This window comes from Aethalodelphis obliquidens, unplaced genomic scaffold, assembly GCF_003676395.1.
Source record: "Aethalodelphis obliquidens isolate GAN/ISIS:26980383/991018 unplaced genomic scaffold, ASM367639v1 scaffold9, whole genome shotgun sequence".
NCBI classification, from domain to species: domain Eukaryota; kingdom Metazoa; phylum Chordata; class Mammalia; order Artiodactyla; family Delphinidae; genus Aethalodelphis; species Aethalodelphis obliquidens.
In genome coordinates this window covers 45,298,679-45,311,234 of record NW_020837953.1, presented here as the reverse complement: position 1 = coordinate 45,311,234, position 12,556 = coordinate 45,298,679, and the positions used below count along the sequence as shown (strand labels likewise).

At 41.5% G+C, this 12,556-nt stretch overlaps 1 protein-coding gene across 6 annotated transcripts in view; it reads left to right on the top strand.

Moving 5' to 3' along the window:
• The first annotated feature begins 38 nt into the window (after positions 1-38).
• NMNAT1 (nicotinamide nucleotide adenylyltransferase 1) overlaps positions 39-12,556 on the top strand; it is a 24,109-nt gene continuing 11,591 nt past the window's right edge. Inside the window, exons 1-2 of one of the 6 annotated variants that reach the window (XM_027110253.1) lie at positions 39-191; positions 8,338-8,460. The gene's annotated coding sequence lies outside the window, so the exon portion shown is untranslated. Of the gene's footprint in view, positions 192-226; positions 934-7,809; positions 8,040-8,337; positions 8,461-12,556 lie in introns of those variants that run through there. The other 5 variants (XM_027110251.1, XM_027110254.1, XM_027110252.1 and 2 more) reach the window with 5 other exon arrangements.

The window sequence follows — 12,556 nt, the reverse complement described above, 5'->3', positions numbered from 1 at the left end:
CGGAGCCAGGGGCCCCGCCTACCTGAGGGGCCCCGCTCGGCGGACGCGTAGAAGAGGAGCACTTCCGTCAGACGCACGCACTTCCGGCCTCCTGGAGCCAATGAGGGCGCGGCCGCGGGTGTTACCCTCATTAGCGTCCGGGCTGCGGAGCGTCTCTCGGAGAGCTCGGGCTGGTCCGCCCTGAGGAGGAGGTAAGTCACCTCCCAGAGCTCTTGAAAAACCCGTCTGTGGTGGAGTCAGCTCAGGACTGCTTAGGGTCTTTGAGGGTAAGGTACAACTGTCCCTGAAGCTAGGTCACATTCAAGTTTGGAACAGGGAGTCTTGCCCCTTCATTGTTTCTGTTTCTCTCTGTGGAACCGAAAACCTCGGTAAATTTGCCTCTGGAACAAGTGAGTGCACCCTGGGGAAAAAAAATCCTTTTCTAGAGGCTTCTTGGGCTTGGCGGGGCACTTTTCTTTTTTCTGAAATCCGTAATTTCCAAATCTATAAAAGACTAGATCCATGTTCCTGGAAGCGGGACACTCACTCCTCTTGAGGAGAGACTGCTAGCTGTTGGCAACAGTCTAGAAGTTACTCAGAAAATTAAAACATTTTCACATGTTCCCAGCCCATCTCCTTGAAGTCATTAGTCCACAAGACGACATCAGGGTTTACGGCGAAATTGTTTCTCAGGTGTTGTCTTTAAAGTTAATTATATTTCAGCCACCCAGGACAAACTTCCAAGATTACCGTAGAACTCCACCAGAATGAATTGTTTGTCCAATCATAGAATGTCTTAATTTATCACCGTAAATTGTTTCTCAGAGTTACAATTTGCATGTGAAACCACTCTAATAAGTCCAACTTAGAGAAGACTGTTGACACACCAGTTGGAATGGTTCCAATAGCCTACCTCGCAAAACGCTTCAGATTCACAGAATTTGCTTTGTAAAAGTAAGTGGCTGTCATGTTAATATAATTAACTCTAATTTTTGACATGTGAATATGTGTGGAAGCGTCAACGTTTTTGTGGAATATCGAACTCTCAATGACAAATAGTTAGGGCCAGTGCCACACAAAACAAAACTGGAAAATATACTTCTTTCATCATTGGAAGAACTTGCTGAATAAACATTTTCTCACTGTGTTCATCCCCTAATTTTGATGATGATAATAAGGTGTTCTATTTAGGCATTTATGTTGGTTTTAGTGTGTACAGTCTTAGAAGTGGTGGAGGAAAGGCCTCACCATACGTGCGTTGTATTTGCGTGCTGTTTCTCGGTGACAATCTGATTCAGCGGTTCTATGCTGAGAGTATTCTTACATACCTTTGAGTTCTCTTTAGAGCTAATGGACAATGAAAAAGTATTCCTAGTGCATAGACAAGAGAAATTGGTTTGGGTTCCAGTTCTCAAACAAAAATAGAATACAAACCTGGAGGGGAAATAGGGAAGAGAAGATGTTGGGAAAAGGTGAATGAATGTTAGGTAGGTAGTCACAGGAGAGAGCATTGGGGAAGAAAACCTCAGAACTGGGAGTCATAACTGGAAAACCAGATAAATACTACTTGGCAGCTGGGAAGGTTTAGGACACCTCAACTTGGACTTGGGATGGGAGTCCAGAGAGCACTAGCTGCTCCAACTAGGTAGGGAATATGCAGGGGCAGATGAAACTTGAGTGGCTAATAAGAAGTACCATGGGGCTTCCCTGGTGGCACAGTGGTTGAGAGTCTGCCTGCTAATGCAGGGGACACAGGTTCGAGCCCTGGTCTGGGAGGATCCCACGTGCCGCGGAGCAACTAGGCCCGTGAGCCACAACTACTGAGCCTGCGCGTCTGGAGCCCGTGCTCCGCAACGAGAGAGGCCGCGATAGTGAGAGGCCCGCGCACCGCGATGAAGAGTGGCCCCCGCTTGCCACAACTAGAGAAAGCCCTCACACAGAAACGAAGACGCAACACAGCAAAAATAAATAAATTAATTAATAAACTCCTACCCCCAACATCTAAAAAAAAAAAGAAGTACCATGAGCCAAAGGCACTCTGAATGCGTGGACCTCTTTCTAATGTCTACGAGTAGATAACGTACCATTGTAAATCTTGTGTAACGGTTAAGAGCATGAACTTTTAGAGTCAAGGTTGTTACACAGGCTGTGAGATCTTGAACAAGTTAATCAACCTCTTTCAGCTTAAGTTTCCTCATATGCTAGGGAAAAAGAATAATAGTACCTACTTCATTGGAGTGTTGTAAGGATCACGTGAGTGCTTAGTATATTGCTTGGCACACAGGAAGAACTCAACGAATGTTACTGTTATAGTTGTCACCATCATTATAGTTACATTAGTATAACTGGATATTTATTTTTGAGAAACAAGCCCATCCAAAGAGAATGGGTGAATGTATTGCCATTCAGTGAAGAGCACAGGAGAAAAAATAAGGATTCCATAGCAGGAACCCTGAAGCTTTCTGCCCTTCTGTTGTCAGTTTCCCCCGCCCCAGGCAACCACTGATCTGTCTTCTGTCATTATAAATTCTTTTCTAGAATTTCATATAACTGGAATCATATAGCGTGTTCTTTTTTGTATCTGGCTTCTTTCACTCAAAATAATGTCTCTTCAGATTCATCCATGTTATTTGTATCAGTAGTTTCTTCCTTTTTATTGCTCAGTAGTATTCCATTATTTGAGCTAATAATAAACTTCATTCATTCATTCATTTCTTGATTAACATTTGAGTTGTTTCCAGCTTTTGGCTATTACGTATAAAGCCAAACCATACAATTCTTTGTGTAGATGTATGTTTTCATTTCTCCTCATTATTTTTAAGCTATGCTCTTAATTTGTACCTAAAATCCTTTCTTAAAAAAAAAATCCTTTCTTTGTGGCCTCCTTAGGGACTTTTCTCCATGAATTATTAGCTTTCTTGCAGGCTGTGTGGCTTCCTAATTGTGCTTTTCCCTCAACCAACCAACATTCTAATTCTGTTCTTCAAAAAAAAAATCAAATAAAATAAACAGCCTTCTTTTAACCGTGATATCTCCTTGAAGGTAGTCTTTAGTGTCTTTGGGTTTTACTGCCAGGTTCTAGTCTCTCTCTTTTTCTGTCTACCTACTAGATCTCCCTACTCGGATGTCCTGTGTATACCTCAAGTTCAGCAGCACCTTTAAAACCGTAGTGTGTCTCTTTATGCTTTCCCTTCATACCTCCCAACCTGTGCTTCCCCTAATACTCTCTGTTGACTCTCGGCACACCATCTAAGTGGTCTCTTAAGTCAGAAATCTCCCTTCACCTCCTTCCCTCCTCCATTCACTCAGCTCATCTACTTGTAAACCCTTGACACCATCCCTACTGTTATTACCCTTCATTATCTCTCACCTGGACCAGTGGAGCTTTACAAACTTTAAGATGTATACACATCACCTGGGGATCTTGTTAAGATGCAAATTTTGATTCAGTAGACCTAGGGTAGGGCCTGTGGTTGTGTATTTCTAACCAGTTCCCCGGTGATGCCCACACTGCTGTTGCATTCTGTCTCAGTCTCTTGGTAATGTCATCCAGTCTTACGACTTTAAATACCATCTATATGCAGATGACCGCAAATCTAGTAAATCTCTTGTCCTCTCCCCTGACCTGGGCTCTGTTCTGCGTTACCTACTTAACACCACTGTTTGCATATTTAATAGACATCCCAAACTTAACTTCTTTATAAGCTGAACTACTGATCTTCTCCCCTAAACCTATTCCATGACCACCTTTCTCTTCTCAGTTAAAGGTAACTCTAGTTTTTTAGTTGCTTAAGCCAAAAATTTTTGGAGTCATTCTTGACTCCTCTTTCTCTCGCAGCACACATTCCATCCATCAGCAAATCACATTGGCTCTACCTTTATAATATATCTAGAATCGAATGACTTCTCACCACTTCCACTGCTACCACCCTGGTCCATGTCAGCATCATCTCTCACCCGGGTTACAGCAGTACCTTCCCATCTGGTCTCCTTTCTTCCACCCTGTTCCCCCTACATTCTGTTGTCGGCTTTAGCAGCCAGAGAGATCCTTTGAAAATATGTTTGGTCATGTCACTCCTCTGCTCAGAAACCCTGCAGTGGCTCCCTTTTACCGCTGATGACATCTACCAAAACTCCTTCCCTCTGTTAACTCCTGCTCAGCCCTTCTGATCTCGCTGGAGATCCTGGAACTGGGCAGGCCTGCTTCTGCCTCAGGGCTTTTGCATTGTTTCCTTTGCTTAGAACATTTTTCCTTTAGGTGTCTGCATGGCTCACTCCCTTGTCTCCTTTAATTCTTTGCTCAAATGTCACATGGTGAGGCCTTTCCTGACCACCCTATTTAGAATTCCAACACTCCTTATCCTCTTGCCTTACTTTGTTTTACTCATAGCCCCATTATTTAATATGCCATTATACGAATGCATTTTTTAAAAATAAAGTTATTTATTTATTTTTATTTTTGACTGTTGGGTCTTTGTTGCTGCGTGTGGGCTTTCTCTAGTTGCAGTGAGCCGTGGCTTCTTTTGTTGCGGAGCATGGGCTCTAGGCACGTGGGCTTCAGTAGTTGTGGCACATGGGCTCAGTAGTTGTGGCTCACGGGCCCTAGAGCGCAGGCTCGGTAGTTGTGGCGCATGGGCTTCATTGCTTGCAGCATGTGGGATCTTCCCGGACCAGGGCTCAACCCCACGTCCCCTGCCTTGGCAGGCGGATTCTTAACCACTGTGCCACCAGGGAAGTCCTGAGAATTATTTCTAAAGTGCACTGATATATTACTCCCTATTTAAGCCCTCTAAAACATCCCCATTCCCTACAGGATAAAATCCGAACTCTGAGCATGGGGACACCCTAAAACAATCTTCCAACAGTTCCATATTAACTTAGAAAAAATTATAGTAAAGTAGAAAAAGGAAGAGAATTCTTTGTGGAATTTTTTGACCTTTCTCCAGTGAAATGTTTAACTATGACATATGTCTAATTAGGAATTCCATTTTTACATATCTTTAATTTTAATCTAAGTAGAAAGTATATATTGAAGACTAATGGTATATTGAATATACCCAAGCTCTCAGATTAGATGAGCATTTAGAAATTCAATATTCAATTCAATTCAATTAGTAATTAGAAAGTTTTCACTTCTAGGGTTTAGCAGCTGTGGAAAAAGTAGTGTGAAGACTAACTTTAATTTTTTTTTTTTTTTTTTTTTTTTGGGTGTGGGGGCCTCTCCCTTTTTTTGCTTTTCCCTTTCGGGGCCCAGGCTCCAGACACGCAGGCTCAGTGGCCGTGGCTCACGGGCCAGCCTCTCCGCGGCATGTGGGATCTTCCCGGACCGGGGCACGAACCCGTGTCCCCTGCATCGGCAGGCGGACTCTCAACCACTGCACCACCAGGGAAGCCCTGTTTTTTAAATTTTAAATGGAGAGTAGTGGATGTCAAACATCAAGTATTTTTTTTCTTATAGTAAATTTAATGAGTGTAATGCTTAATGTTTTTATTTTCTCAGACTTCCTTTTACATTCTCCCAGAAAGTTGCTCATAGGTGCACATGCCCAACATTTTGCTTACAACTTCAGAGACTTTGTACCTCTGAAGCCCAGGTCGCAGATTGAGAACCGCTAAAACAAAGCATCCCCCATGAAGTTGCTCAGCAAAAGTTTTCCACTCGGAGCAAACATGGGTTATAGCAGAAAGTGTTGTCAGTCTGTGAGGGACGATTGCTGATCATGGCTGTCTAAGTTATGAGGGGCTAAAAAATAGCAGTTTTAGAATTTTATACTTTTCACCTGTGTGGAGAAAGAGCATGCCTTGTATTTCATACGATATTGGTAGCATAAAATAAACGTTTCTTAATGAAATTAACTCTGGTGACTTGGTTTTGGAGGAAATGATAACAGCATAAATGTGCATGAAAATTCAGTTTTATAGGTTATGGGTTAAGGTGCTGGTTAAATTTTGCTTCAAGTTATGCTTATCAATTAAGAAACAGAATTCCGTTTTCTGGAGTTACGTTAAGAATGTTGCATAATTTCAAGACACAGAAGTACCAAGCAGGGACTTCCCTGGTGACGCAGTGGGTTAGACTCCACGCTCCCAATGCTGGGGGCCCGGGTTCGATCCCTGGTCAGGGAACTAGGTCCCACATGCATACTGCAACTAAGAGTTCACATGCCACAACTAAGGGACCCGTGTGCCGCAACTAAGGAGCCCTGGAGCCACAACTAAGGAGCACATGTGCTGCAACTAAGGAGCCTGCAAGCCCGCCTGCTGCTACTAAGACCCGGAGCAACCAAATGAATAAATTAGTTTTTAAAAAAAGAAGTACCAAGAAGCCTTGGTCTTAAGAAGCAGCCTCTTGCATTTAGAAAAAGTCAGTTTAAAATTTCCAACTAGAGAAAAATTGTTGGACTCTGTATGTATTTTGAAGGTGAAGCCATTAGGACTTCCTGATGGGGTATGGGAAAAGAAAAACAATGCGTTTAGGATGATTTGAGGTACTTGACTATAGCAACTGGAAGGATGGGTTTGTCATCAGCTGAGATCTTCAAGTAGATCAGGTTTGGGGGTGCGGGGCAAGATAGTTCAGAAAAAAAGAAACTTCTGATAAAAATCCTATCTTGAGATAAGTTGACATTCATCTGACATGTTGATATTTGGTTAATGAGGTCTAGAGAATGTAAAAGGCTGTGTTACTTTTAAATAGTTTCTGTTACCCATAGTAAAAGAATTATTTCAGGGGATTTCACTGTTAACCTATGAGTTACTCGCGTTTCTAACTCCTAAGTTTTAGCGCTATGTCTGGAATGTGAAAGGTGCTCAGAAAATGTCAGTGTGGTGGATGGATAGTGTGTTGGTGGGTAACTTCCCCTGCAGCAAGTATCACCTGAACAGAGAAACAGATGGAAAACAATCATTCCCATTTGTGAAGATCTGTGTCTGTCATAGATGTGTTGCGAGATGTTTGTATTAAACTTGTTCCTTCTGCCAAGAGATACTGTTCTTCCCCTCGAGAAATGGCATTATCTCCACTTACTAAAGACTTTGAGAGCATCTGTGAGTATCTAGCTACTACTTAAAATCCCTCAGAATCTGTGCATACACACAGAACAAGTCAAAAGACAACATCATGCAGGTCAGTTGGCTCTTTTCTCTAGACAGCAGTTGACTGTCATGATGCAAGAGATTGGTGTAGCCCAGGTAGGGGAGATCGTGATGAGTTTTACTCTAAAATCTCCCGCTGCACTTTTAAAGAAGTGATAGATTGACCTTGTTCAAATATACACTCTGGATCACTGTATTCTTTTGAAACTAGACCTTTGTTCATTACTAAGATCTATATTTTTCTTTTTCCTTCTCAGTACTTTTATAGTGGCCATCCAGCTGATGCTACTAACTTCACTGAAACAGAAAAGGAGGTTCAGAAAGTCAAAGTACTAATGATCTTCAAAGTATCTAATAGGAGATCCTTACTGGGGCTGAATTTGCTTGTGATATCGACCCAGTGATTTTGGTTGAACGATTCCTTTTTATCCATTGTCAGTGCTCATTAATCTTGTCACCTGACAAATTTCTTCCCAGTGACTGGTTTTGCTGTGCTTCTTGTTGTCGTGGGTCTGATGTTCAGCTGACCCCACTTCGTCTAGGAGTGGCAGGGTGGAGATGGTCACATGTTTGCTGGCAGTAGTCAGATGACAAGGCTGCTGGAAAAGGCTCAACCTGCCAAGACATATATCTAAGGCAGGGGACCAGCAAGGCTCAGATGTCAGCTTCAGACTGTTGATTTAGCATCTGGCCTTTGACAGGTTACACTGGCCAGCCAAGTCAGCCCCAGGCTTGAGCAAAACACTGTAGGATAAAGAATGGGATCTAATTAAATGGAGTGGAAATAATGTGAGAAGGATGGCTTTTTATACCCCATTCTAACCCTCTCTGCTTTTTCTTTGCTTTTAAAACTCTGCAGCTTCTTGGAGCTCCTGCCTTAAGAGGAGCTATACGTTCCCCTTGCAATGTAAGAATCCTACCTGAGCATTTACTTCCCTTGAAGGACTGGTTAAGCCTTTAAATAGGTATGGGTTACTTGGGAAGTTTTTGCTTACCTGTAGAAACCACGCTGCTTACTGAAAGCATCACAGACAAGTAGTAAAGTTCAGGAGTCCTTTTTTCCTATATTTGGGAGGAAGAAAGAACTGTTAGGAATACTTGTCTTTTAATTGCAATACATATTTTAAATGTTTTTGCTGAAAGGGTTTAAACAAAGGCACCAACTTAGCGGGAGATGGAAAGCTCGCTGCTTAATGTGCCAACCCCGTCCAGCAGTTCCTACCACTGTTGATTAATGTCTTAACTTTTTTTTTTTAATTCTAGTAAAGCAGACTTCACTCTACAAAAAGAGAAATCTCTCATGGAATTTTTAAACTTTCCCCGTTGAAATGTTTTAACTGTGATGTGTCTACTGAGGAGTTCTATCTCTCCATCTCTATTCTTAGTGTAAGTAGAAAATAAATGTTGAGGACTAATGGTGCACTGTATACAGCCAAGCTTTCAGGTTAAGATGAGCCTTTGGAAATTCAGTATTTAAAAACGTACACAGTCGGTTGCCAAAAATGTTAACACTATGGTGCAGACTCCTTCACTGAAGGACCCCACACCAAATACAGAAAACATCCTCTTTAGTGCCTGTGGGACCGGTTCCATCTGAGTAAGCAGCACGGTAAAACCTAAAAGGACAGCAGAACAGCCTCAGTTTACTGGGTTGAATTATCTCAGAAATACATTTCTCTTTTTTTTTTATTGAAGTATAGTTGATTTACAATGTCTTGTTAATTTCTACTGTATAGCAAAGTGAGTCAGTTATACCTATATTTGTTTCAAGTTCATTTCCATTATGGTTTATCACAGGATATTGATTATAGTTCCTTGTTGTTGATCCATCCTATATATAATAGTTTGCATCTGCTAACCCCAAACTGCCAGTCCTTCCCTCCCCCACTCCCCCTTCTCCTTGGCAACCACAGTCTGTTCTGTATGTCTGTGAGCCTGTTTCTGTTTTGTAGATAGACTCATTTGTATCATATTTTAGATTCCACATATAAGTGATATCATATAGTTGCTGCAAAATGGCATTATTTCATTCAGAAGTATACTCTTGAATGCAGACCCTAAATAGAAGGTGTTTCCTCATGTATCTATTGTGGAACAAAAGTGCTCAAAACCTAGCCAGGCTAAGGTTTTCCTTTGATCGAGGTCATGTGCTTACTATCGGCAATGCTAGTGATAATAACTGTGACAGTTTTTTTTTTTAATTCCCCCATTATTTCATTTAAACCTTACAGCAAAACTGTGAAGCAGGTATTTTTATCTCCATTTTAGAAATGAGGGCAAGGAAGGTCAGAGAGAAGAAGTAGCTCCTGCTGTTGTGGGATTACTGTTTGAGCTGGCCTCCCACCAGGGAATTCTCTGGAGACTCTTTCTAGAACCATGTTAAGGCATCCAATAACTTTTTTCATTTTATAAAAATTTAGACATAGTCTTAATTTAAAGTTCACATCACTCTTAAAAGTACATACAAAGGAAAATACAAGTAAAATATACTAGTTTAAGGTATTCCTAAAACTTCAGCACATTTCAGAGTCCAACTCTTCTGTATCATTTTTTGACTTCAATTAGTTGAGGTCCCTGTTTTTCTACCTATATCGTCTCCTTAGTAACTATTTATTGAATGAGTGGATAAATCTGATATTTTTATAACTGTAAAGAATTTTATAACATCAAAACAAAACATTAGTATTTAATTTAATTTGGGTTCATATTCAAGTTGTAGGATGACTAAAAGAGATACTAAGGAACTTTTTAAGAATTCACTTCAGGGACTTCTCTGGCGGTCCAGTGGTTAAGATTCTGTCCTTCCACTGCAGTGGGGCACGGGTTCGATCCCTGGTTGGGGTACTAAGATCCCGCCTGCCATGCAGCATGGCCAAAAACCAAAACCAAAAAGAAGAATTCCCTTCACCTGAATTCTAAATGTGAATTTCTTCTTAGGTTTCGGTCTTTGAGCTCTTGAAGAGCAAGAAGTCCTATTCTACCCGTTTTTATTCTAGTAGTGTCTGGCAAATAGTAGACACTTAAAAGTGCCTGACAGAATGACTGCACACTTACCAATTGTGAAGAAAGTAAAGATGATATTACCAACCAGGTTGGTGAGGAGAGGTTGACTGCAGTATCGAGAAGATCTGGGCCTAAAAATCAATACCCTGGGTCATACATAAATTGATTACTTATTAGAGAAATCCACGCTGTTAGTGTAACACCAGAAGGCCCTGACCCTTGAATTCTAATTGTGGCACTAGGTTCATTTGGCTCCAGGCAACTCACTCCTCTTAAGAACCTTGGTTCCTTTACTGTGACTGCAAATTAATTAATGCTAGCATTAATAAAAATATTATTAAGAGTTACTAATATCTTAATTGGTGGACAAATAATGTTTACCATTTTTCTAATTCATGTTAATTTGATATTTTGGTGAAAAAGCATTTTGTGGAAATTCTGGAGTAAGGAGATATGCCCTACCACACACAAACCTCTTATAGTAGAAGCTGGCAAGTTTGAGTTAGGCTAATTACAAGGAGTGTCACGGTTTCCATTCCTTCCCCATCACTTAAGTTTTCAGATTTTTTTTTTAGGATTTTTAGAACTGCAGTTGATTTTGAATGTATCAAATTGCATTTGCCTCGTTTGCCCGAAAAAGGTATTAACTGCCTTTTTCAGCCAAAACTACTTTCCAGCATAGAATCTGAAATAACAGGTCAAGTCATAATCTGGTTGAGTGTGCCTGTGTCACCCTCAGCCTTGCAGAAGTTAGCTAATGCTAGGCTGTTGGGACTGCTCTCTAGGGAATTTATAAATTGAAACGTCGGTGCTCTCGTTGTTTCCCATTTGACGACTTCTTATACTAGAAGAAATAACTGTTGACTAAAAGTTAAACTCAATCTGCCCAAATCCCAGCTCTCCTGGCTGTACTGAGATTTTTGACTCTTCAAAGAGGTGAAACAGGTGACTACCATTGATAATAGGGGCAAAACAATGGGGCAGGCTGCAATTAAACACATAACAGGAATGGCAGAGGGCACCCGAGCCATCTCCACAGGTAAGACGTGCATGCTGAGCTGCCAGGGGAGGGGGTTGGCTGGATAAAGAACTTACTTCAGCAGAACATAGAACTGGAGGGACAGAATGGTGATCCCAAATAGGAACACTGTCACTTGGCTGCATGGGACACAGTGAGTTACATGATACAGGATACTTTTTCAGTGATAAAATGCCTTCAAGAAACCAAATTCAAGTTCTGTTTCACGAGAATGTTACATCAAACCACAGAAATAAAAGTTTTAAAGATAGCAAAGATGAACTAAGATCCATCCCATTACAGCAAAATTATGTCTAATAATACTTCAGTAAGAATAATAGTAACCATTTATTGAGCTCCTACTATATCACTGTGATTACTGGTCTCTAAGGAATCTTGAGAACCTTGCTTTCTTATTTATTTGTTTATTTATTTAGTTATTATGGCTGTGCTGGGTCTTAGTCGCGGCATGCGGGATCTTTAGTTGCAGCATGTGAACTCTTAGTTGCAGCACGTGGGATCTAGTTCCCTGACCAGGATCAAACCTGGGCACCCTGCATTGGGAGCATGGAGCCTTAGCCACTGGACCACCAGAGAAGTCCCTGAGAACCTTTGTTTCTTTACCATGGCTGTAAGTTAATGCCATAAGACAACCCACAAGCAATAGTAAGAATTATTAATATTCATAATTATTAATATTCATAATTAGTAGACAAATGTGTCACATTTTTTATTCACTTCCTCATTTAATATGCACACGATCCTATGATATGGGACTGTGGTTTCCCATTTTATAAATGAGGAAACCGAGGCTCAGAAACATTAAATGTCTAGTCTGAGGACAAACACCTAGTAGTAGCGAGCAGTAGAGCTACAGCGGAGGGTGAGCTACAGCATGGTTAGGACCCTGTGGCCCTGTACTGTGCTCGCTCTCCCCCCAGCCAGCTGGTTCACACTGAGTGAGTTAACGTACCTACCACAACTTACACAACCAAATGAGGTCTGTGGTTACCGCTCAATTTTGAAATTCTTTTGAGATTACACTTACATAGTTTCCACACATGTAGGAAAATCTTATTCCTTAACTAATAGTTCTACCTCTTCACTGTAAACTGTTATTCACCTTCATTATTTATTTTATTAATTGGATTTAGCACTGAATGACTTTAGGGTATTTGTAGAAATTAAATCTCCCCTCCAAAGACAAAGACTTACCCCCAGTGAAGGTACTCAAAACAAAAAGCAATTTCAAAATATACCCCCGGGGCTCCCCTGGTGGCGCAGTGGTTGAGAGTCCGCCTGCCAATGCAGGGGACGTGGGTTCCTGCCCCGGTCCGGGAGGATCCCACATGCCGCGGAGCGGCTGGGCCTGTGAGCCATGGCCGCTGAGCCTGCGCATCCGGAGCCTGTGCTCCGCAACGGGAGAGGCCACAACAGTGAGAGGCCCGCGTACAGCAAATA